Raw genomic sequence first — 23,684 nt, 5'->3', positions numbered from 1 at the left:
ATCAAATCAAATCAGTGAGGATTGTGCTGGGTAGCCTGCAAGTGTCACCACGTTTCCAGTGCCAACACAGTACGCCCACAACTCACTAACTCTAACCCATACATCTTTGGAATGTGGGGAAAAAAGAACAGAAGCAACCAAAGGAAATCCATGTGGTCACAGGGAGAATGTAGACATTCCCTTAGAGGCAGCGGTAAGAATTGAACACTGACTGGTGAACATGGGCACTGTAAAATGATGTGCTAACCACTTTGTTACCATGTCTTTCTCAGACTTTTCTACTCATGATGGTACCATCTTCTGCTTTTAAGTCTGCGGTCCTTTTTCAAATTCTATAGAAGCCTCTTTGATTTCATCATTGGTATCACTAAAATTATCTTCTTCAAAGCAGGTTATGAATCTTTTTGCATAGATTATGCCAGAATATTTGGTACAATCTCTCGTCCACTTTTTGGAACATAAGAATTTCAAAACTGGTTGGTTGCCAAAGAGTCAGCTAGGCTTGCATTCCCTCTTCTGTGAGTTTGAGTGGCAAATTGATAAGATTATTTGTGCCCTATTGGTAAAAGGTTCCAGTCTTGATGTACGTGGGCGGTGAAATCAGCAAGTGCCGGGGTATCATTTGCTTGTGATATCCTTCAGTGAATTATAGAAGATACCTTTATGTTATTTCTATTTCTTTTTAATATAAAAAGCTGTTTGGATGAAAACTTAACAAAGATAAGGCATGCAATTCAAAGAGTTGTTTTTAATTTAAATATTCAGACAAAGTTTAGCTTTACCATTGTTTATGAAAGGACGATATGGACCATTAAAACAATTTAAGATATGAATTTAATTGACTTTAAGAACATAAGAAATAGGAACAGGAGTAGGCCATTTGGCCCATTGAGCCTGCTCCGCCATTCAATAAGATCATGGTTGATCTGACTACGGACTCATCTCCACCTACCTGCCTTTCCCCCATAACCCTTAATTCCCCTACTATGCAAAAATCTATCCGACCTTGGTCTTAAATATATTTACTGAGGTAGCCTCCACTGCTTCATTGGGCAGAATTCCACAGATTCACCACTCCCTGGGAAAAGCAGTTCCCCTTCATCTCCATCCTAAATTTACTCCCCTGAATCTTGAGGCTATGTCCCCTAGTTGTAGTCTCATCTACCAGTGGAAACATCTTTCTTGCCTCTATCTTACCTATCCCCTTCCCAACTTTTATATTCTATGTCCCAATCAAGGAGGGCCAGCATGCTATATGCCTTCTTTACCTGGCTACTGACCCAATTTCAGAGAATTCTGGATTTGAATCCCTGGGTCTCTCGGCTCATCAATAGACCTCAGTTCTTTATCATTTGCTATACAGGTCCTGTCCCCATTTGACTTCCCAAAATGTATCACTTTGCATTTGTCAGGTTTAATTTCCACCAGCTGGTGGTCCCACCAACTTCCATCTGATACATATCCTGCTGCAGTCTTATCACTTACATCCTTCATATACACGAGTAAAAATCTTCTTGTTATGTCTCTGTCTAAATGTGGAATGTACAATTTATTGTCATTTATAATAAATATTACGTACAACAGTACAGTCAATATAACATAGAAATACAACTGTGTTAGCATGAATTAATCAGTTGATGGCCTGGTGGAAGAAGCTGTCCCAGTGCCTGTTGGTCCCGGCTTTTATGCTGCAGTAACGTTTCTCAGATGGTAACCGCTGGAACAGTTTGTGGTTGGGGTGATTCTGGTCCCCAATGATCCTTCAGGCCCTTTTTACACACCTGTCTTTTGTTACGTAAATGGCAACATTGAATATCAATCGAGACAGGTTATATAAAAACAACTAAACATTTATTAAACACGGATAAACGATAAGGTAAAAAGAAACAAATAAAAACTTTAACCGGAAGTTAACCAATGTGCAGTCTTTCAACAAATCAACATTCGGCACTGGTTCTTAAAGCGTTAAATGCGATAACAGTTCTTAAAGTGATAAAGTCAGATATAGTTCTTAAAGCGATAAATTCGAAAGTCCAACAGACCTATACGTTCAACTGGGGAGAGACTTCCCTGGAGAAGGATTTCTTCACAGACGCAACTTTCCTGCTGGTTCTGTCCACAGAATCCACGTGGAGGTAAATAAACAGTTTAAAATAACTGACCTTAAATTCTTTTAGTGAGAGAGAGCAAACTGTTGCATGAACTCCCTGCTATTTTTGGCAAGAGTTATCCCCGATGCAGGTTGCTACTCCACCAATGAAGACTCAATAAGGTTGATCCTTTGCTAAGCTGCCAAATGATGCCGACTCCTCTTGATCCCTTGATCCTGCACTTCGATAAATGATTCACTCTCCCTTCTATTGTTGGAATTGAGTAAATCAACACATCTAGCCAAAAATTTCCAGTCCAATAATATGGTATCTTGCAATAGAACGCAAAACCATTTTAAAGAGTGAAACTGCGTCACAAAAGCAAACACGCAACAGAAACGGAGATACAGCACCTGGAAATCTACAAACTAAAAACCTACTGCGTCATCTGGGTCGACCCTCATATAGTCACGGTGCACATGTCATCATGTGACCTCACATCGGTGGGAAAATCACATCAGGTGACCTCCAAAAGACCATTACATCATTCTCACAAAAAAAAAGATCTCCTTGAGCATGTAACACTTTGTAAATGTCCTGAATAGTGGGAGTTTCACATCCACAGATGCGCTGGGCTGTCCACACCACCCTCTGCAGAGCTCTGCAGTTCCCATACCAGGCAGTGATGCAGTCAGTCAGGATGGTCTCAGTTGTGTCCCTGTAGAAAGTTCTTAGGATTTGGGGACCCATAACAAACTTACTCAACTGTCTGAGGTGAAAAAGGAGCAGTTGTGCCTTTTTCACCACTCAGCCAGTATGTACAGACCACGTGAGATCCTCAGTGATGTATATGCCAAGGAACTTGAAGCTATTCACCCTCTCAACCCTAGATTCATTGATGTCAATAGGGGTTAACCTGTCCCCATTCCTCCTGTAGTTCACAACCAGCTCCTTTGTTTTTACAACATTACTTACTCTAAACATTTAAAATTTAATTCCTTAAAAATTATAAAGTGAAGGTTTTGTGGAAAGTACTACACTTCTGTGAAGGCAACATATTATCTTAATTAAATGAGGATGGCTAGGATAATACGATGCTTTACATTGGCAGTCTGAGATTCTTGTCAATGCACAATGATTCCAATTCATTGATTTTACATTAGCTGCAGCTATATCGCTTTGCTTAAGTAACAACATTGAACTCAAAATCTCCAGTACATGTCAGAAGTTCTGTTAACTTTAAGTCACTAGTTGCAATCAGTGATTCTAGTTTGACATTTTGCCTCTAACATATCTATGTCTGCCTCTAACCAAACCCAAGTGACTGCTAATTCTTTCCATTACTAAGGGTTAAATGCACTGGCCTGCAGTTACTGGGTTAATTCTTACACATTTCTTTTGAACAAGTGTGTAGTATTTGCAGTTGTCCAGACCTCAGATACTGTTCCTGAATACTCAGATTATGGCCCATGGCTCTTGCTTCCTTTGACAAACTAAAGTGCATCTGATTTGGACCATGTGATTAGAACCTCAGGCTGACCAACTGCAGCTGTTTTTTTAGCACTTCCCCTATCAATTTTTGGCCCACTCAAAATCTCACCAATAACTTCCTTTGTGGAGACTCCAGCAATATCCTCTTCCTTGGTATATAGGCTGATGTCAAGAGCTTGTTTAGTGTCTCAGCTATGCCTACTGATTCCATGAATAGATTTCCTTTTTTGGTCCCTGATCTCCCCTTACAAACCTTTTCCTACTCATACCTATTTTTGGATTTCATGTTTGTAGAGTCTTTTGCCATGTCATCTCAGTTCCTTTTTTAACTTCCTCACTGAAGTTTCAGTAATCAGGGTGGTTCTGACTTGTGATAATAACTTTGCATATGTAATCTTTTTTTTATATTTGTGTGGCCATTTGCAGAGCTCTGGTGCAAAGTTCTCTACCCTTCTCCCAAGGTACCTAGATTCTAGCTAAAACATTTACTTCTAAAGACTGACTATTTATTCATTTAACACTTTGTCTGCCTAGATTTGATCCTTGTTTTCCCAGGGCACTTCATTATTCATCCTATTATAACTATCCCCTCTCCAATATACAACTTTCACTTTAAATTGGTTGCTAACATGAAAATTGGTGGTGTTGATAGTGACGATTCTACAAGAGGACCACAACCTTGTCATGGTTTGGAGGTTTCTGTGCCCCAATGACCTGGAGAGCTGTTAGCCCGAGTCAGGGTCTGGTAGGGTCAGCCGTGCCAAACAGTCAAAGGGTAGAGATTGGTCCACTGGTACTCCAGGTTTGGGGGTTCTGCTCAGGCCTGACAACCCAGACTGGTCAAACAAAATTGATACGGAAACAGCAATGAAAAATCCTTCTGCATCGATGGTATTCCTGTATCCCCAGCCGGGACTTGCATGACAAACGGTAGTGACAACCAAGCTACTGACACAGTGAAGGAAGCCCTGAACCCCGCCAGAGTTGGAGGACCTACTTTGCTGCCCTGAACGCCAGCAGCCTAACAGGGAGTAGATAGATAAATGATAGTGAGGATAATCTCTCAGGAGGCTAAAGAAATTTGGGATGTTCCTGTCAAACCTTACCAATTTTTATCGTGCAACATAGAAAACATCCTATCTGGATGTATCATGATTTGGTATGTTAACTGCTCTGCCCCTGACCTCAAGAAACCGCAAAGAGTTGTGGTACATCACGGATACTTGACTCCTCCGTGGAATCAGACTCAGATTCAGGTTATTATCACTGGCATGTGTTGTGAAATTTGTTAACTTAGCAGCAGCAGTTCAATGCTGTAGCACAGAAAAAAAAATCAATTACAGTACACGTATATTGAATAGATTAAAAATCTACCAAAAACCAGAAATAATATATATTAAAAAAGTGAGGTAGTGTTCAAGGGTGCAATGTCCATTTAGAAATCGGATGGCAGAGAGGAAGAAGGTGTTCCTGAATCGCTGAGTGTGTGCCTTCAGGCTTCTGTACCTCCTACCTGATGGTAAAAGGGCATGCCCTCTGTGCTTAATAATGGACGCTGCCTTTCTGAGACACCGCTCCTTGAAGATGTCCTGAGTACTTTGTAGGCTAGTACCCAAGATGGAGCCAAATAAATTTACAACACTCTGCAATTTCTTTTGGTCCTGTGCAGTAGCCCACCCATCTCAGACAGTGATGCAGTCTGTCAGAATGCTCTCGGCGGTACATCTATATAAGTTTTTGAGTGTATTTGTTGACATGCCAAATCTCTTCAAACTCCTAATGAAGTATAGTTACCATCTTGTCTTCTTTATAAGTGCATCGATATGTTGGGACCCAGGAACTTGAAACTGCTCACTCTCTCCTCTTCTGATTCCTCTATGAGGACTGGTATGTGTTCCTTCATCCTACCCTTCCTGAAGTCCACAATCAGTTCTTTTGTCTTACTGATGTTGAGTGCCAGGTTGTTGCTGCGATCCCACTCCACTAGTTGGCATATCTTGCTCCTGTACACCCTCTCATCACCATCTGAGATTCTACCAACAATGATTCTATCATCAGCAAATTTATAGATGGTACTTGAGCTATGCCTAACCACACAGTCCTTGGTATTAAGAGAGTAGAGCAGTGGGCTAAGCACACACCCCTGAGGAGCATCAGTGTTGATCATCAGCGATGTTATCACCAATCTGCACAGACTGTGGTCTTCTGGTTAGGAAGTTGACAACCTGTTTGCAGAGGGAGGTACAGAGGCCCAGGTTCTGTAACTTCTCAATCAGGATTGTGTGAATGATGGTATTAAATGCTGAGCTATAGTCGGTGAACAGCAGCCTGACATAGATGATTGTGTTGTTCAGGTGGTCTAATGCTGTGTGAAGAGCAATTGAGATTGCATCTGTCGTTGACCTATTCTGGCAATAGGCAAATTACAATAGGTCCAGGTCCTTGCTGAGGCAGGAGTTCAGTCTAGTCATGACCAACCTCTCAGATACAGCCTCATTAAAACAGCCAGCATAATCAAAGCCCCTACCCATCCCAGATATTTTCACTTCTCCCCTCCCGTTGGGCAGAAAATACAAATGCCTGTAAGCATGTACCACCGGTCTGAAGGACGGCTTCTTATCTCACAGTTAGAAGACTATTGAATGGTTCCCTGGTACATTAACGACAAGACTCTTGACCTCACAAACTGCCTCGTTATGTTCTTGCACCTTATTGTCTACTTGCACTCCACTTTCCTTGTAGCTGTTGCATTTTATTCTGCATTCTATTGTACTACCTCAATGCACTGTGTAATGATCTGATCTGCATGAACTGTATGCAAGACAGGCTTTTCACTGTACCTCAGTACATGTGACAACAATAAACCAATTCCAATATTGATCAGCTGGGAAACTGAGTAGAACAGCAGCAGATAGAATTTAATCCCAATGAATTTTGTGTGTTCTAATAGGACATAGACCATTAAAGGTCCAATGGTGTTCATGGGGAACAGAGAGACACTGGTGCATATCCTTAAATCCTAAAAAATGGCAGCATGTGCCAATAGGTTGGTGAAGAAACCACACAGGATGTCAGGGCATGCAATACAAGAGCAGGAAGGTCATTGAACAGAAAAACAAACACAACTGTACATGCTGCAATCTGAAACTGAAACAAAAATGATGGAAGAATTTAGCCAGCCAGTTGGTAGCTGTGGAAAGAGAAACCAGGTCAGAGACTCTTCCTCAGAATTGGGGAGAAAATGGAGGATTGTCAGTGTGGTCACTGTGCAACTTTATAGAACTTTGCTTGCACTACGGCAGGATAGTATGTACAGCTCTGATCACGACTCTTTAGGAGGGATGTGAAACAGAGGTCATAGGTTTAAGATAAGAGGTAGAAGTTTAGAGGGAGATTTTACCCCTACAGAATGGTTGGCATTTGGAAAACTCCACAGAAAAGGGGTGGACACAGTAACTTCTGCAACATTCAAGCAGCGCCAAGTGCTGGTAAATGGGTTTAGTATGGATGGATACTTGATGATCAGCATCGACAGACTGAGCTGAAGGGCCTGTTTCTGTGCTGCCTAACTCCATGAAAAACAATGAAACAGTTACAGCCGAGCTCTGGGTAACAAACAGGTTCTGGTTTTACAGTTCTCAAGTCTGAAAATACACAAAAATCACTCAAAGGCAACTAACCTCCTATATTGTTAGGAGTAACACCGAAAGCACAAAGATTGATAGTAAGTATCAATATACCTTTATAGAGGTATACAAAATCATGAAGAACAGAGATATGGTGAACGTTCGCAGTCTTTTCCCCAGCGTAGAGGAGACTAAAAGTAAAGGAGGTTTAAGGGAAAGGATTTAAAACAGACTTGTGGAGCAATCTTTTCCATACACGGTATGGTGAGTATTTGGAATGAGTTGCCAGAGGAAGTGATAGATACAGGTACAATTACAGTGTTTAAGAGACACCGAGACAGGTGGATGGATAGGAAAGGTTGAGGATATGGGCCAAACACAGGCAAACAGGACGAGCCGAGGAAGGCAAGCTGGAGCAGCCTACAGGAGTTGGGCTGAAGAGCCTGATTCCATGCTGAGCGACTCTATAACAATCACTAACAGCTGAGAGGGAGAAATAAACTAATTGTTCTAGACCAGTAGAAGTGCCTTGCTCTGAAACGTCCTATTCCTGCAGCAGACTGGTTGTTGCTCCAGATTCCAGCATCTTTTGTCGTACAGCATAGAAACCCCACGTCCTTTTCCATAGCTCTGCGATCAAGGACACCGTGAGTGCTCTCGGTAATTTCTCCACGTTTCAATCACTTCCCACAGCAGCTTGATGCTTTCTGATGTTTGCGTGTCCACAAATAGAAGCTTCTCCATCAACACTGGCAAATTGTCCACTTCTCCAGCTAGTTTCTCCTGCAGGGTCCCACAAGGTTCCATCCTCGGTCCCATTCTTTTCTCTATATACATGCTTCCCCTCGGTCAAATCATTCAAAAACATGACTGAAGTTGTCCTATTTGGCCCTCTGACTCCATCAGAGTGATTACCAACAGTCTTGATAACCTGCCCAGCCTTGTCAAACCCCATGTCAAAAACCTTGGTGTGATATTCGATTCCACATTTAAGTTTGACAAGCAAGTTAATGCAGTAGTAAAAGCCAGATTTTTCCAGCTTCATACTATTGCCAAAATTAAGTCATTTCTCTCTTTCAAAGATCTCGAGAAAGTCATCAACATCCTTACATCCTCCTGCTTGGACTACTCCAACCCCCTCCATTCTGGGATTAGTCAGTCATCCCTGTCCCATCTGCAACTGGTCCAGAACGCTGCAGCCGGGCTCCTGACAAGTGCCCGGAAGAGGGATCATATTACTCCTATCCTGGCTTCCCTCCACTGGCTACCAGTATGGTATAGAATTGATTTTAAGGTTCTCCTGTTTGTTTATAAAGCCCTAAATGGGCTGGCCTCCTCCTATATCGCAGACCTTCTAACCCCTTATTCTACTTCCAGGTCCCTCAGGTCGGCTGACTTGGGGCTCCTGGCTGTCCCGCAATCTAAATTTAAGTTCAGGGGTGACCGCGCCCTTCCTGTTGTAGCCCCTAGACTGTGGAACAACATTCCCCTCCCTATCAGAGCTGCCCCCTCCATTGACTCTTTTAAATCCAGGCTCAAAACTTACCTTTATTCACTTGCGTTTGACTCTTCCTGAGGTGGCTGATTTTTGGCTTGTGCCTCGGCTCATGTGTTGTTTATTTTGTGCCTATAAGCTGTGTGCCTCGTTGTTTATATCTGTGTTTCTTGTATTTGTGACTTTAGCTACCTGTTATGGTTTGTACAGCACCTTGATCAACATGGGTTGTTTTAAAATGTGCTTATAAATAAATTTGACTTGACTTGACTTGACTTGACAATCCTCTGAATAAACTAACCACCAATTTGTTAGTATTACCGAGCAGGGCGATTTTTAAAAATCAAAATGTTTTATTCATAATAAAAATAAGCTGTATAATGTACTTTCATTCTTACATTCATAGACAGTGCATTAAGCAGTGTTCTACTTCATTTCTTAAAACTAATGACACTGTTGCCAAGCATGTGGTCCCACCTCTACAATAATTGAGGGCTTCCTCACCCAACCTGGCCCCTCCGCGTCCTGAAGCGGATAAACCCTTCCCCACCAGGCCCAGTGCGCCCCTCAGCGTGTACTGCTGCAGCCTGGAATGTGCCAGTTGGCATCATTCCTCCACAGACATCTCGGTGCGCTGGCAGAACAAGTTTCGGGTAGAGCAAAGAGCGTCTTTCACCTAGTTCGTAATCTTCCAGCTGCAGCAGCACTCTCTGTCCGTCTGTGTGCATCCCTGGGTATAGCCGTAGATCAGAGTTGTTTGGGATGAACCACGACCCAGGCCCTCCGCATCTTTCTCCACACGCTGTGCGCACCCCGGGCGAATTCCAGCGCCACACTTTCAATCCAACCTGCACAAAGACCGGGTCAAGCCGCAAACTTCCGGTCGGCGCCCTCCCAAGTGGAACTCCCTGGTGTGCGCGATGGAAGTGACGTCCATGGCGACCAATCGGAACAGAGCTTCGGGCGGACCAATGAGAGTGGGAGAGGTGGGACTGGAAACGGTGGAGGGAGAACGGCGATCGCCGTGCGAGCCGCGGCGGGACGGGACGGGACGGGAGGACGGCGGGTTCTGCTGAGGTAAAAGAAGTAGCGGCGTGCAGTTGGGAGGGAGGTTGCTTGGTTGTTGGGAGGCTGCGACAGATGAGCATTCGGTCTGGCCGCAGCAGGTTGGGAGACCCAGTGCTGACTTTCGGCCTCAGTGCAAGAGTTTGACAGCAACCAGTTAAAGTGCGACCACAAGCCCCAGGCCCGGTTTCGCCCGCAGCGTCCCGAGTTAGTTCTTTAACAGATGTTGCCCCCACCCCCACTTATCGTTGGCTTGCGGGTGGCAGTAACACATGCTTGCAGTTATCTTTTGCTATTTTCCTGCTGCCTGCTGTTAAATTTGTCCCATTTGCCTCTAATAATCAGTAATAAGATGTGTGGTGGTCGGTGTGTAGCTGCCTTCTTCCACACACAGTTCACTCAGCTTGCAAGAGAACTGATGTTAAGTTCTTCTTCTTCCCCTTCGCCCACCTATGGTTGTCAACTGGTTTGCAATGAAAGAGCCACAGGTCACGATTGAACCTTCAAGTATAGAAGAGTTGGAAGTTTGGGCGCTGGAGTGGGGGAAAACTGGGACTTTTGTACTAATGAATTGATTTCCGCAATGTTTTGTTACCTCGCTGCCTCCCCCCCCCCCCGTGTGGTTCACTTACTATTATTAATAAAATTTATTATCTGTATTTTTATCATGTTAACATGGCTGCAATTTAGCTTTCTTACCAGCGGGGGCGTGTCAAGTCTTGTCAAATCTGCTGGACAAGCTGCAAGTTTGTGTTGACTGCAGTAAATGTAGGAGTTTGTAACGAAAGTTATTCAAAATAGTATGCAGTTTTTGTTTTAAAATGAGTTCATTTTATAACTGAGAACGAGCTGTTCTGTCACACAGTTTGTGAGTTGAAACAATATGAAGATATCATGAAGCTTCTTTTCTGTCATGTTAAAATGTACTGTTTAGAAACTAAATGTTAATTTAGTGATACAAATGAGGGTAAAATAGTTGTGTTCACATTGCTGTGGGAGCACAAGGAAAGCAGTAATTGTGTAGAGCAAGGAAAAAAGTATAACTCTTTTCTGCAATTTATTTGTGTAATGCTTTCACACTTGTAACAGTTTTTGACTGTTTTTGAAAAACTATTAGCTCAGGTGTTTGATTTCAAAGAATTTTTACAATAGTGTCAAAATTGGTAGGGGGTAGTTGCATGGAAGAGGTAATGTTTAGAAATGGAGAAATGTAGCATTTCCTCAACTAAGTCAGTGATTTCAGTGTGTTGCACAGTCATATGGATCTGGAAAATTTTATTTTGTGTAGAAATCAGCCAAGACTGTTGTGACAGTTGAAGCAAAACAAAGTTATTTGACCATCCTGGTCAGATGATACCAGTTAAAACAAATTCCTGAAAGAGAGAGGATTAATATTACAGGTTCATAACTTCCTCAATCCTGTTAAAGGGTTCCAGACCTGAAATGTTAATCCAAAAAGTGGGAGGAGGAGAAGACGGCGCGACGCAGCTTGCGCGGCCACTCCGGTGAATGATGTCTGTAATCTGTCAAGGAGAATGCCGTGCACAATTCTGATTTGATGGAGACATACGTGAGAGAACGGAGGAACATCTGGAGAAACTTCTGCGATGCTTTTTTCGCTGCCGCTGCTACTGTGTGATCCTGAATCTCCGGAGGGGAAGGCCCCAAATCCTCGGCTTTGCCTGTTGCTCGGTGGCCGGGGTCGAGGCATTCGGCAGAGTCACCAAATTTCTCATAATTTACTGTCTAGATTAGAGCAGAGGTTCCCAACTATTTTTAATGCCATGCAGCCTTACAATTAACCAAAAGGTCCATGGACCACAGGTTGGGAACCCCTGGATTAGAATGATGATGATGACAAAGACAATGAAGGATGTCCTCGGCGTGTTATGACTGTCCCCATATAAACTGTGTGTTGGTCCTCTCAAAGAATACTTGTAATGTGTTTGCAACAGGTGGATGGTAGAAGGACAACATTATGTGATTTATTTCTTGTGTTAGCTTTCTCATTACCTGCAGCAGACTGTCTGGCAGGCATGTCCTCCTGAACTTGCCAGTTTGGTTGGTACTAGTGGTGTCAAACCAACCACTCTTGACAATGGACATTTAATTCTCCATCTAGATTATATTCTGTACCAGCTCAATCCTCCTTCCCTGTGTGATTCAGCATGAAGCAGCTTTGCTTCAACTGCCCGGGTTAATGTTTCATAGTCACCTGCAGGAAAATATATCGTAAGAACTTCAAAGGAATTTAAAAAGGTTTGTAACATGGAAAATATTTTGCATGTACAGCTCAGAAAGATAAATGTCGAAGTATTTACTTCAATGGGAAAAAGAGAAAGGCAGTGAATTATTGAAAGAGAAGAGACTGGGAAATGTGGATGTCCTTCTGCAGCAGATACTGAAAACAAACACACAGGCAAGTACAATAGCCAGAATTGCAAATGGTATGTTGGCCTTCACAGAAAGAAGGTTTCAGTAAAGAATAAGGATGTCGTGCTACAATTAAACGGGGTCATGGGAAGAAAATATCCAAAGGACCATGTACAGTACATTTTGTTCTTCTTACCTAAGGAAGAATATACTTGGCATAGAAAGAATGCAGCAAGTTCACTAGAGCAATTTCTGGAGTAGCAGGACTTGCGTTTTGTTTTGATTTTTCCTTATCCGTTTCCACTGATCACCCAGGTGTATTGTCTCCAACTTCCCCACCTGGCTCCATCTGTCCATCATACAATAGGGTCTTTTATCTCCCATCCACTGCTGCCAACCTTATAGTTCCCACACCCCACACTTCCCGTTTCTACCTCCTACCCAAGATCCACAAACCTGCCTATCCTGGCCGACCTATTGTCTCAGCTTGCTCCTGCCCCACCGAACTCGTTTCTGCATACCTCGACACGGTTTTATCACCCCTTGTTCAATCCCTTCCGACCTATGTTCGTGACACTTCTCACGCTCTTAAACTTTTTGATGATTTTAAGTACCCTGGCCCCCACCGCTTTATTTTCACCATGGATGTCCAGTCCCTATATACTTCCATCCCCCATCAGGAAGGTCTCAAAGCTCTACGCTTCTTTTTGGATTTCAGACCTAATCAGTTCCCCTCTACCACCACTCTGCTCCGTCTAGCGGAATTAGTCCTTACTCTTAATAATTTCTCCTTTGGCTCCTCCCACTTCCTCCAAACTAAAGGTGTAGCTATGGGCACCCGTATGGGTCCCAGCTATGCCTGCCTTTTTGTTGGGTTTGTGGAACAATCTATGTTCCGTGCCTATTCTATTATCTGTCCCTCACTTTTCCTTCGCTACATCGACGACTGCATTGGCGCTGCTTCCTGCACGCATGCAGAACTCGTTGACTTTATTAACTTTGCCTCCAACTTTCACCCTGCCCTCAAGTTTACCTGGTCCATTTCCGACACCTCCCTCCCCTTTCTAGATCTTTCTGTCTCTGTCTCTGGAGACAGCTTATCCACTGATGTCTACTATAAGCCTACTGACTCTCACAGCTATCTGGACTATTCCTCTTCTCACCCTGTCTCTTGCAAAAACGCCATCCCCTTCTCGCAATTCCTCCGTCTCCGCCGCATCTGCTCTCAGGATGAGGCTTTTCATTCTAGGACAAGGGAGTTGTCTTCCTTTTTTAAAGAAAGGGGCTTCCCTTCCTCCACTATCAACTCTGCTCTTAAACGCATCTCCCCCATTTCACGTACATCTGCTCTCACTCCATCCTCCCGGCACCCCATTAGGAATAGGGTTCCCCTGGTCCTCACCTACCACCCCACCAGCCTCCGGGTCCAACATATTATTTTCTGTAACTTCGGCCACCTCCAACAGGATCCCACCACTAAGCACATCTTTCCCTCCCCCCCTCTCTCTGCATTCCGCAGGGATCACTCCCTACACAACTCCCTTGTCCATTCGCCCCCCCCCCCCATCCCTCCCCACTGATCTCCCTCCTGGCACTTACAAGTGCTACACATGCCCTTACACTTCCTCCCTTACCACCATTCAGGGCCCCAAACAGTCCTTCCAGGTGAGGCAACACTTCACCTGTGAGTCGACTGGGGTGATATACTGCATCCGGTGCTCCCGATGTGGCCTTTTATATATTGACGAGACCCGATGCAGACTGGGAGACCGCTTTGCTGAACATCTACGCTCTGTCCGCCAGAGAAAGCAGGGTCTCCCAGTGGCCACACATTTTAATTCCACATCCCATTCCCATTCTGACATGTCTATCCACGGCCTCCTCTACTGTAAAGATGAAGCCACACTCAGGTTGGAGGAACAACACCTTATATTCCGTCTGGGTAGCCTCCAACCTGATGGCATGAACATCGACTTCTCTAACTTCTGCTAAGGCCCCACCTCCCCCTCGTACCCCATCTGCTACTTATTTTTATGCACACATTCTTTCTCTCACTCTCCTTTTTCTCCCTCTGTCCCTCTGAATATACCTCTTGCCCATCCTCTGGGTCCCCCTCCCACCTCCTTGTCTTTCCTCCCGGACCTCCTGTCCCATGATCCTCTCGTATCCCCTTTTGCCTATCACCTGTCCAACTCTTGGCTCTATCCCTCCCCCTCCTGTCTTCTCCTATCATTTTGGATCTCCCCCTCCCCCTCAACTTTCAAATCCCTTACTCACTCTTCCTTCAGTTAGTCCTGACAAAGGGACTCGGCCTGAAACGTCGACTGCACCTCTTCCTACAGATGCTGCCTGGCCTGCTGCGTTCACCAGCAACTTTGATGTGTGTTGCTCAATTCTATATTCATTGTTGCTGGTCACGTGACACCTTATACCTTATTCCCTCCTGAGCACCCTTTTTTTGCCACTTGCCTCCATGTTTTCCTGTTACATGGAGAATGTGCCAGCTCCAAAGAGACTGCACCAAGGTCAGAATTGAGTTTGGGCCCCTGCCAGCAGAATTAACTACTTCAGGTCCTGATGAAGGGCCTTGGCCCAAAACATTGACTGTTCATTCATTTCCATAGGTGCTGCCTGACCTGCTGAGTTCCTGTAGCGTTTTGCTTTGGATTTCCAGCATCTGCCGATTTTCTCATGTTTGTAGATAAATATCGTTCATAATTGCTTTTAAGTGTATCTGCTATTAGATAATATTACACTTTAATTTTGATCTCCGGAGACATGTTTAATTCTTCCAACATTTTGCCCCTTTCGTGCTCTTTTTCCCATGCTTTCCATCCCTTGTTCCTTTACCTTAATAGGTCCCAGCTGGTCCATGGCTTCATAAACTTCATAACCCTACTAAATCTTGGTACCTGTTTTTTCCCTCATAAACTTCATAACCCTACTTGGCACCTGTAGTGTAATCTCCCAGTGCCCATTTTGATGTTTTTCTATGATAGTACAAAACAACCAATATTATATTTGAATCACAAAGATAAAATTTCAACAATGATCAAATCTACGCATACAGAAAGAAGTTTTCTGGTTTGCTTTATTTTAAGAAAATAATACACATGAAAAGTTTTGTCATCCAAAGCCTTTTGAGTTGGGAAAAATAATATACATCTTTAGGTGTAACTGCTTGTATAGTTCTTTTAAACATCATTGCTTAGTAACTCATATCTGTTTTATGATTGTGTTTAGAAGTTTAAAGTCATTTTGCTGTTTTCTCATTTGGACTGTGGCAAACATGTAAAACAGAACCATCAGCTGATCAAATAAGTTTCGGAATTGCTGTAAAACCGCACCAGTTCTAGATATGAAGTGATTTTCTTCCTCTTTAAAATATCTTTAGTTTCCTCTACCCTTCCCTTATAAGTTGAAGTAATTTATCACTGTTACTAAGCAACAACATGTAGCATTTGTGTAGTATTTGTATACTATTTTGCCTGTACAAAAGAAGCTTACCTGCATTATATATTTTTTAAATATGATGGACTGAAAGAAAAAAAAAATGACATTGGACAATTAAAGGATTGTCAGGGAGGAGAAGCGAACGAGTCCCAGAATTGATTTGCAGAAGGTGAATTCAGCTCTCACTGATGAGAAGAGAGTGAGAATGCCAGGTTGTAGGGCTGGACGAAGTTCAGATACAAGGAGGGGAATGTCTGTGAAGACCTCAAAGGTCTGGAGACTGGCACGCTATTGACTTCCCATAACTGAATACAAAAGTGGTATTTCAAGTCTTGCTATGAGATGTTTGTGAAAATGTTAGGCTGATGGTCTTTCTTCCAAAGGCACCTATTTGGGTTGAAGATGGGCTTCTTCCACCAATTTAAAGAGTGGATGACTCCTGTGCATATTTTTCTTTACTGTGGAGTGCTGTTGTAAAGGAACCACCATATGGACTTGTCAAGGGAACTTCTGAAGCAATGGTTGGATATCTAAGATGATAGAAAACATATATAGCTACATGGATTTAACATGTATTTATACCCACTCACTCTCACTTTTCCTCACACATCAAGGTTACAAAGCACTGAAGGTGGGAAAGATCTTTGGCCACTTCATGGAGCATACCATTTGGTTTAGAGTTTGTTAACTAGAATTGCAGTAGTGAATGAGAATTTATGACAATGTCTGTACTTCAAAGGTAATTTATTTTGTTTGGAAATGCATCTTGAAACATACTGAGTTTATATAATGTACTAAATAAATGTAAATCTATCATTTAAGATTCAGCACGCTGGATTTAAAAGGTAAAATATGACTAGAACAGGACCCCTTTTGGTGTCCCAGCTACAAGAAGTTCTTCTACTATTTGATCTTTAACTTCAAGGAGGTGTATCAAGGTTGCAGTAACAGATGGCAAACAACTCAGCAGTTGTGGATTGATGGGATCAGGAGATCACAATATATTCACAAAAGTATTATCTGCAGTGAACATCAGTTCCATAAAGCCCCTGAGGTAATACCCTCTCTAACGTAGAAATAAATCATCTTTAAGTTTGAGGTAAAGTTGATAAAATAACTCTTGTTTTCCCAGAGTGAGGGACTGTTGAGGTAATTGCACTAAACAAAGGTCTTTACACATGAGGTAAATGTTATAATTAGAAGGCAAGAGAGTGTGCTAGTGAAAGCCCTTTTCATTTTGAATGCGGTTCTACTGGCTGTTTGGAACTTATCTGAAAATGTATTGTCCATAATATGACTGCTGGTTGTAATTCCCTGATATAAACAACAAATTTCACCACATATGCCAGTGCTATTAAAGCTGATCCTGAGTCTGAACTCTTAATGATCACAGCCAAGTGAATGCTCATCTGGCAATAATTTGAGATCTCCGCTCTATAATTCCAGATTTCAGATAAGATCTTATGACAATGTGCTCAAAATACAAAGCAAATGTATCCTTTGGAGTAATGTCTGCATGCATGTTGAATAGGGGGAGGTGCTGCATCCACTATCTGATCCAGGGAATTTACATTATGACTTACTCCACCTAAAATTAATGTATTAATCAAAACAGAATCGGGTTTAATATCACTGGTATCTGACATGAAATTTGCTGTTTTGCAGCAGCAGTACGTTACAATACATAATAAAAACTATAATTTGCAATAAGAAGTATATATATTTATAACAAATAAATAATGCAAAAAGAGAGGAAAAAATAGTGAGGAGGTGTTCTTAGGTTGTCCATTCAGAAATCTAATGGTTGAGGAGAAGAAGATGTTTCTGAAACATCGAGTGTCTGTCTGCAGGCTCCTGTACCTCTTTGATGGTAGCAATGTCCTGGGTGAGGGGAGAAGCTGTTCCTGAACCACTGAGTGTCTGTCTGCAGGCTCCTGTACCTCCTCGATGGTAGCAATGTCCTGGGTGAGGGGAAGAAGATGTTCCTGAACCACTAAGTGTCTGTCTGCAGGCTCCTGTACCTCCTCGATGGTAGCAATGTCCTGGGTGAGGGGAAGAAGATGTTCCTGAACCACTGAGTGTCTGTCTGCAGGCTCCTGTACCTCCTCGATGGTAGCAATGTCCTGGGTGAGGGGAGTCCATAATGATGGGTGCTGCCTTTTTGAGACATTACCTTTTGAAGGTGTCCTGGATGCTGGTGAGACTAGTGCCTTTGGTTAAGCTGGCTGAGTTTACAACCTTCTACAGCTTTTTCTGATCCTGTGTAGTGGCCCATCCAGACCAGATGGTATACCAGACACTTGCAGACTTGCTGACAATGGGCTCTGACTTCCCCAATGAACTTCAGACTCATAGACTAATAAATCTGTTGGATTGGAACAGTTTAAAATCTACAAATTCAGTCAGAGAGACTATTGTTCAAATGATGCATTTACGGTAAGGCCCACCTGCATTACCATGTGTAGGGAGAAGCTCGTGCATTATTTGAAGGTGAGCAGATGAAACTTCACTGTCTTGGTCTATATTTGTTCTTCATTGAACACCACAGGCAGGATGTTTTAATTTTTTCTTCTCCGTTGGTGTTTGAGGGACTTGGGTGTGTGCAAAATATCTTGTGTATTTATTTTACAATAAGACCACAACAATAAGAAATATTTAGCAATAAAGTGTATTGGAACATTCTAACAACATGAAGGGAGTTATTTATTTGAAGTCTTTCTGTATGATATTGAGGATTTGTATAATGAAGGAGCAGTAATTGATGGATGTAGTGAGGAAACTATATTTCAGAGGGGTAATGATGATTGTGTGATTATACTTGTACAGGTGTCCCCCGCTTTTCGAACATTCGCTTTACGAAATCTCACTGTTACGAAAGACCTACATTAGTACCCTGTTTTCGCTAACAGAAGGTGTTTTCACTGTTACGAAAAAAGGCAGCGCGCGATAAAAATCAGCACGCAATAAAAGGCAGCGCACGCCCCGAGCAGCTGCTCTCCCCCCGGATTCGGAACTGCATTCTAGCCGGCATTGCTTAAACACGTGCCTGTGAGCAGCCATTTGCAAGATGAGTTCTAAGGTACCGGAAAAGCCTGAAAGAGCTCGTAAGGGTGTTACAGTTAGCGTAAAACTGGACATAATTAAGCGTTTTGATCGTGGTGAACGAAGTAAGGACTAAGTGAGTTTGGCTTGTGGAAGCTGACGAAGATAATGTTGAAGAGGTTTTGGCATCCCATGACCGAGAACTGATAGATGAAGAGCTGATCCAATTGGAAGAGGAAAGGATAACAATCGAAACCGAATGAGTAATGATAAAGTACGACTTTAATTTTGAAAGGGTACGTCGGTTTAGGGGATATTTGCAGGATGGTTTGAGTGCTTACAAAGAACTATGCTAGAAAAATGCATGAGGCTCAGCAGTCAAGCAAGCTTTCCACATCAGCCACAGCAGACGATGAACCTCGACCTTCGGCATCGAGGCGGGCAGTCATAGGAGAAGATGAGCTGCCTGCTGTAATGGAAACAGACGACGAGATGACACCCCAGTGTCCCACCACCCCTACACCCAGGCCGCGGACAGGTACCAATTCGCGGAGAATGCAGCAGTAGCCGGGAGACACACAGCACATCTTTAAGAAAAAAGCCGAAATAAACATGCTAATTAATTACGTGCCGGGCGGCACGTAATTAATTAGCATGTTTATTTCGGCTTTGTTCTTAAAGATGTGCTGAGTCCCTCCCGACTACCGCTGCATGCTTCGTGGACCGGTATCGGTTTGCTGCCCGGAGGGTGGGGGCCACTGCACCACCCAAACTCCGACTCAGCCTAACACACCATCATCAGTGTGCTCCGCGCTTTCCCAATTCCGGTAAATGATACTACACTGTACATACATTATTTCTACTTTATATCGGCTGTGTATTTTTACGTGCTATTTGGTATGATTTGGCAGCTTCATAGCTTAAAGGTTACTGGAGAGCGCTTGCGCCGTGTTTTTGCCGATGGCCCTTGCGTGAGATTTTCGCTATGGAGAACAGTTCAGGCAATGATTGTGGAAAAGTATTTCTACTTTATATAAGCTGTGTATTTGTCATATCATTCCTGCTTTTACTATGTGGTACTGTTATTTTAGATTTTATGTGTTATTTGGCATGATTTGGTAGGTTATTTTTGGGTCTGCGAACGCTCACAAAATTTTCCCATATAAATAAATGGTAATTGCTTCTTCACTTTACGACATTCTGGCTTATGAACTGTTTCATAGGAACACTCTACCTTTGGATGGCGGGAGAAACCTGTATTTATGTTGATTTGTAACTTTTTGTTGAACCATGGAGTTTGAAATGGTCCACCACTGTCTATTTCTAATAATGAACAGTAACTTAATTGTCAGATTCAGAATAATTTATTTAGCACGTGCATTGATACATTGAAAATGCATCATGTGTGATAACAACCAACATAACTTAAAGAATGTTCTGGGACCATCCCACAAGTTTTGCCACATATTCCGTTGCCAACATAGCAGATGCACAATGCTTGCCATGACAACACAGAACACAACAAGCCCCTTTCCTCTCTCCTATCCATCTATAGACCCACACATACAGACAGTCATCCAACCCCAGAAAAGGCCCCGGGGCCTCCAGCAGACTTGCTGACAATGGACTTCCCCAGTGAACTTCAGGCTCATAGACCCAGGGGTTTTGGCCATTGAACTTCGACTTCCAGACTTCCTATCAACCTTCGGGCTTTGATCTTCGGTATCGATGCTCAGAGTAGCAAATACGGGACCTCAAACTTCAGGCCTCGAAATCGAGACTCGTCAATAATGGGACCCCAAACTCCAGGAGTCAAATTCTGGACTCGCATACCTTGTGGAAATCTCTAGCTGTGGTGCCTCCAGATTGCATGGCTATCCAATCCCAGGACCCACTGACCTGATGGGCCACCAGCCTTGTTCTTGCTGTCCTCCTCCACAGCACTTGCCAGGCTGGGTTCACAGATGTCCTTTGTACATGTTTGCATTGCTGGTCTTAAAATATGAAGCAGAGGCCACGACTGTGCCCTTCATCCCATGTGAATTTCATTAGTGTTTCAGTGGAGACCTTAACTCCGGATGTCTTTTGTCACTTGCCCATGTTGCTGTTGGCTTTTGAAAGTGGAGTGGAGACCTAGACTCTGGCTCTTCCACATCCCTATTCCAAAACCCGAACCTAATCCACAACCTTCCTCTCTGTCCCAAAACCATCCCTGGAAACTTTAAAAACTAAATCTAAACCACAGCCTTGATGGAGACTGCAGCTCGCCACTATCTTGCCAGAAATCTATGGGTTTGTAGCTTTATTTGAACCATGGAATTTGTAATTGTCTATTACTCTGTATTTCTATTGACGATCAATGACTTAATTGTTTCCCTTCCATGAATAAACAGATTTTGCTATATATACACTTTAGAATCTCTGTCACTTCCATTATTGTTCATACAGTTGTCATTGGATTACATTGTAGTTATAGATGTGTTTTATTCCGTCTTAACTTTGCTAAGTCACTTGATTGCTTAACGCCTTAGAAAATTTACCACTGTTTTGTTTGAAATGTAGAAAGTGCCATCATATAAAGTGCACATTTTTACAGGAAATTTACTAATGCCTGACAGTCAGATAGCTGTACAAACACTATGCCTAGAGATATGTGACTCAAACTAAGTTGGGAAATGTTGAGCTTTCAGTAATTTTACAGATTAAAATATGTAAATAAGATATGGGCTTTGTGAAGTGTAACCTTACATTTTTTTCCAGTACATTTTAGAGCTTGAATTCAAGCTGGTGCATGTAGTTGCTGGCTTCGCACTTCTGTTAAGTGGTTATCACTTTGATACCAGGTACGTGGTGGTCTAGATCATCTGGAAGCTAGTGATTGAGCATTTACTGTTTCACACCAGACAGGAAGGTTTAAAATACTGTTTTAAATAGGAGCTTGTGGAGTTTTGCATTGTTAGAGGTAGATAGTTGCATTGCTTGGCCGATTTGGACGCTTCATCCTCAGTCTTCTCTGTTATTTGTTCCCAATGTCCTTTTGGTGCTCATTTCTTTTATTGTTCCCTGGGGCACATTCACACACAATTTCAGACAGCTTTGTGTGAATTAATAGGCCTCTCTTATTTACTGTTCCTCTTTCACATTACTAAATAATTCAGTGAAAAGACTTGGAGTGAATAATACATTACCTATTTTGCTATAACATTGAAGAGATGAAATCAGTGAGGGTTTGTTGGACTATTCAGAAGTTGTCAATCTTGCATGTCATAAATTCAAAGTGTTGTTTCTTGAAAAATGAGACACGGAAAAAAATTGTGAAATTGTCTATCATGGGCTTTCTAGTCGTATTAGAAGAGGTAATTCAGAAATTGCAGCCATTTGCAAAATGCTTACTTTTAATGACCCTAAACTTATTTCAAGTTCGCGTGATTGGCAAAGAACTTCTCTTTTAGACATTGGCATAATAAGAACCAAGTTAAGCTCCTACAAAGTAAAACCAAGTGACATGTGACAAGGCTTCACTCGCAGATGAGCTCAATGCCTTTTGTGTTCACTTTGACTAACAAAACATGGAGACAACATCACAAACTCCCACAGCACCCAACAACCTTGTGATGTCAATTTCTGAGGCTGATGTGAGATCATCCTTCTGAGTAAACCCACAGAAAGCATCTGGCCCAGACGGAGTAACTAGTTGAGTACTGAAGTCCTGTGCTAATCAACAGACTGGTGTGTATTATGACATATTTAACCTCTCGCTTCAGCAGTCTGAGCTGATCATCTGCTTCATTCATACCTTTCCCATCAAGATCATGGTAACCTGCCTCAATAACTATTGTCCAGCAGCATGTACATCCACTGTGATGAAGTGCTTTGAGAGGTTGGTGATAAAACAGATCTACTCCTACCCGAGGAGTAACTTGGATCTGCTCAGTTTTCCTACTGTCACAACAAGTCAACAGCAGATGCTTTTTCATTGGCTCTTCACTCAGATCTGGAACATCTTTCAGTGGAGGTACATGCATTAGAATGCTTTTCATTAATGTCAGCTCTGCATTGAACACAATCATCCCCTTGAAACTAATCAATAAACTCCAAGACTTGGGCCTCACCAACTCCTTGTGCAACTAGATCCTTGATTTCCTCACTTGTGGATCCCTGTCAGACCCACAGTCACCATCAACACAAGTGCACCACAGGCTGTGAGCTTGGCTTCCTGCTCTTCTCACTTTATACTTATGATGATGAGGCTATGTTAAACTCCAGTGCTGTATTTAAGTTTGTTGATGACACCACTGCTTTTGGCCAAATCAAAGATGGTGATGAATTGGCATATATACAGGAAGGAGATTGAAAATCCCATTAAATGGTATCACATCAACAACCTTTCACTCAAATCAGAGAGCTGATTATTGACTACAGGGGGAAAAAACCGGAGGTCCGTGAGCCAGTCCTCATCAGGAGATCAGAAGTGGAGAGGGTTAGCAACTTTAAATACCTTGGCATTATCATTTCAGAGGATCTGTCCTGGGAGTAATATGTAAGTGCCATTACAAAGAAGACCTCTTATTTTCTTAGAAGTTTGTGCAACTAAAACTTTAACAGACTTCTATAGATGCACAGTGGACAGTATCCTGACTTGTTGCATCGTGGCCTGGTATAGCAATCTCAATGCTCATGAATGGAAAAGCCTACAAACGATAGTGGATACAGCCTAGTACATCACAGAAAAAGCCCTCCTCACCTTTGAACATATCTACGAGGAGTGCTGCCATAAGAAAGCAATATCCATCCATCTAGGCCATTCTCTCTTGGTGCTGCCATTGTGAAGGAGGCATAGGGACCCGTACCACCAGGTTCAAGAACAGTAATTACCCTTCAACCATCAGGCTCCTGAACCAGCGTGGATATCCTCACGTACCTCAACACTGAACTAATGACTTAACCCAGTCCATGTTTCAAGGATTCTGCAATTCATGTTTTCAGTACTATTTATTTATGTTTTTATTATTTGTAGTTTTACAGTTTGTATTTTGCACATTGGTTGTT

At 42.6% G+C, this 23,684-nt stretch overlaps 1 protein-coding gene across 3 annotated transcripts in view; it reads left to right on the top strand.

Annotated features, from left to right (window-relative positions):
* Window positions 1-9,693: 9,693 nt before the first annotated feature.
* Window positions 9,694-23,684, top strand: part of klhl13 (kelch-like family member 13) — a 220,768-nt gene continuing 206,777 nt past the window's right edge. For 2 of the 3 annotated variants that reach the window (XM_072270383.1, XM_072270381.1), the window contains exon 1: window positions 9,694-9,779. The gene's annotated coding sequence lies outside the window, so the exon portion shown is untranslated. The remainder of the gene's footprint in view (window positions 9,780-23,684) is intronic. The other variant, XM_072270384.1, reaches the window with a different exon arrangement.

The sequence above is a fragment of the Mobula birostris genome, chromosome 10 (assembly GCF_030028105.1).
Source record: "Mobula birostris isolate sMobBir1 chromosome 10, sMobBir1.hap1, whole genome shotgun sequence".
Classification (NCBI taxonomy): Eukaryota; Metazoa; Chordata; class Chondrichthyes; order Myliobatiformes; family Myliobatidae; genus Mobula; species Mobula birostris.
The sequence above is the reverse complement of the archived record's forward strand: the minus strand, read 5'-3'. Positions and strand labels throughout refer to the sequence as shown.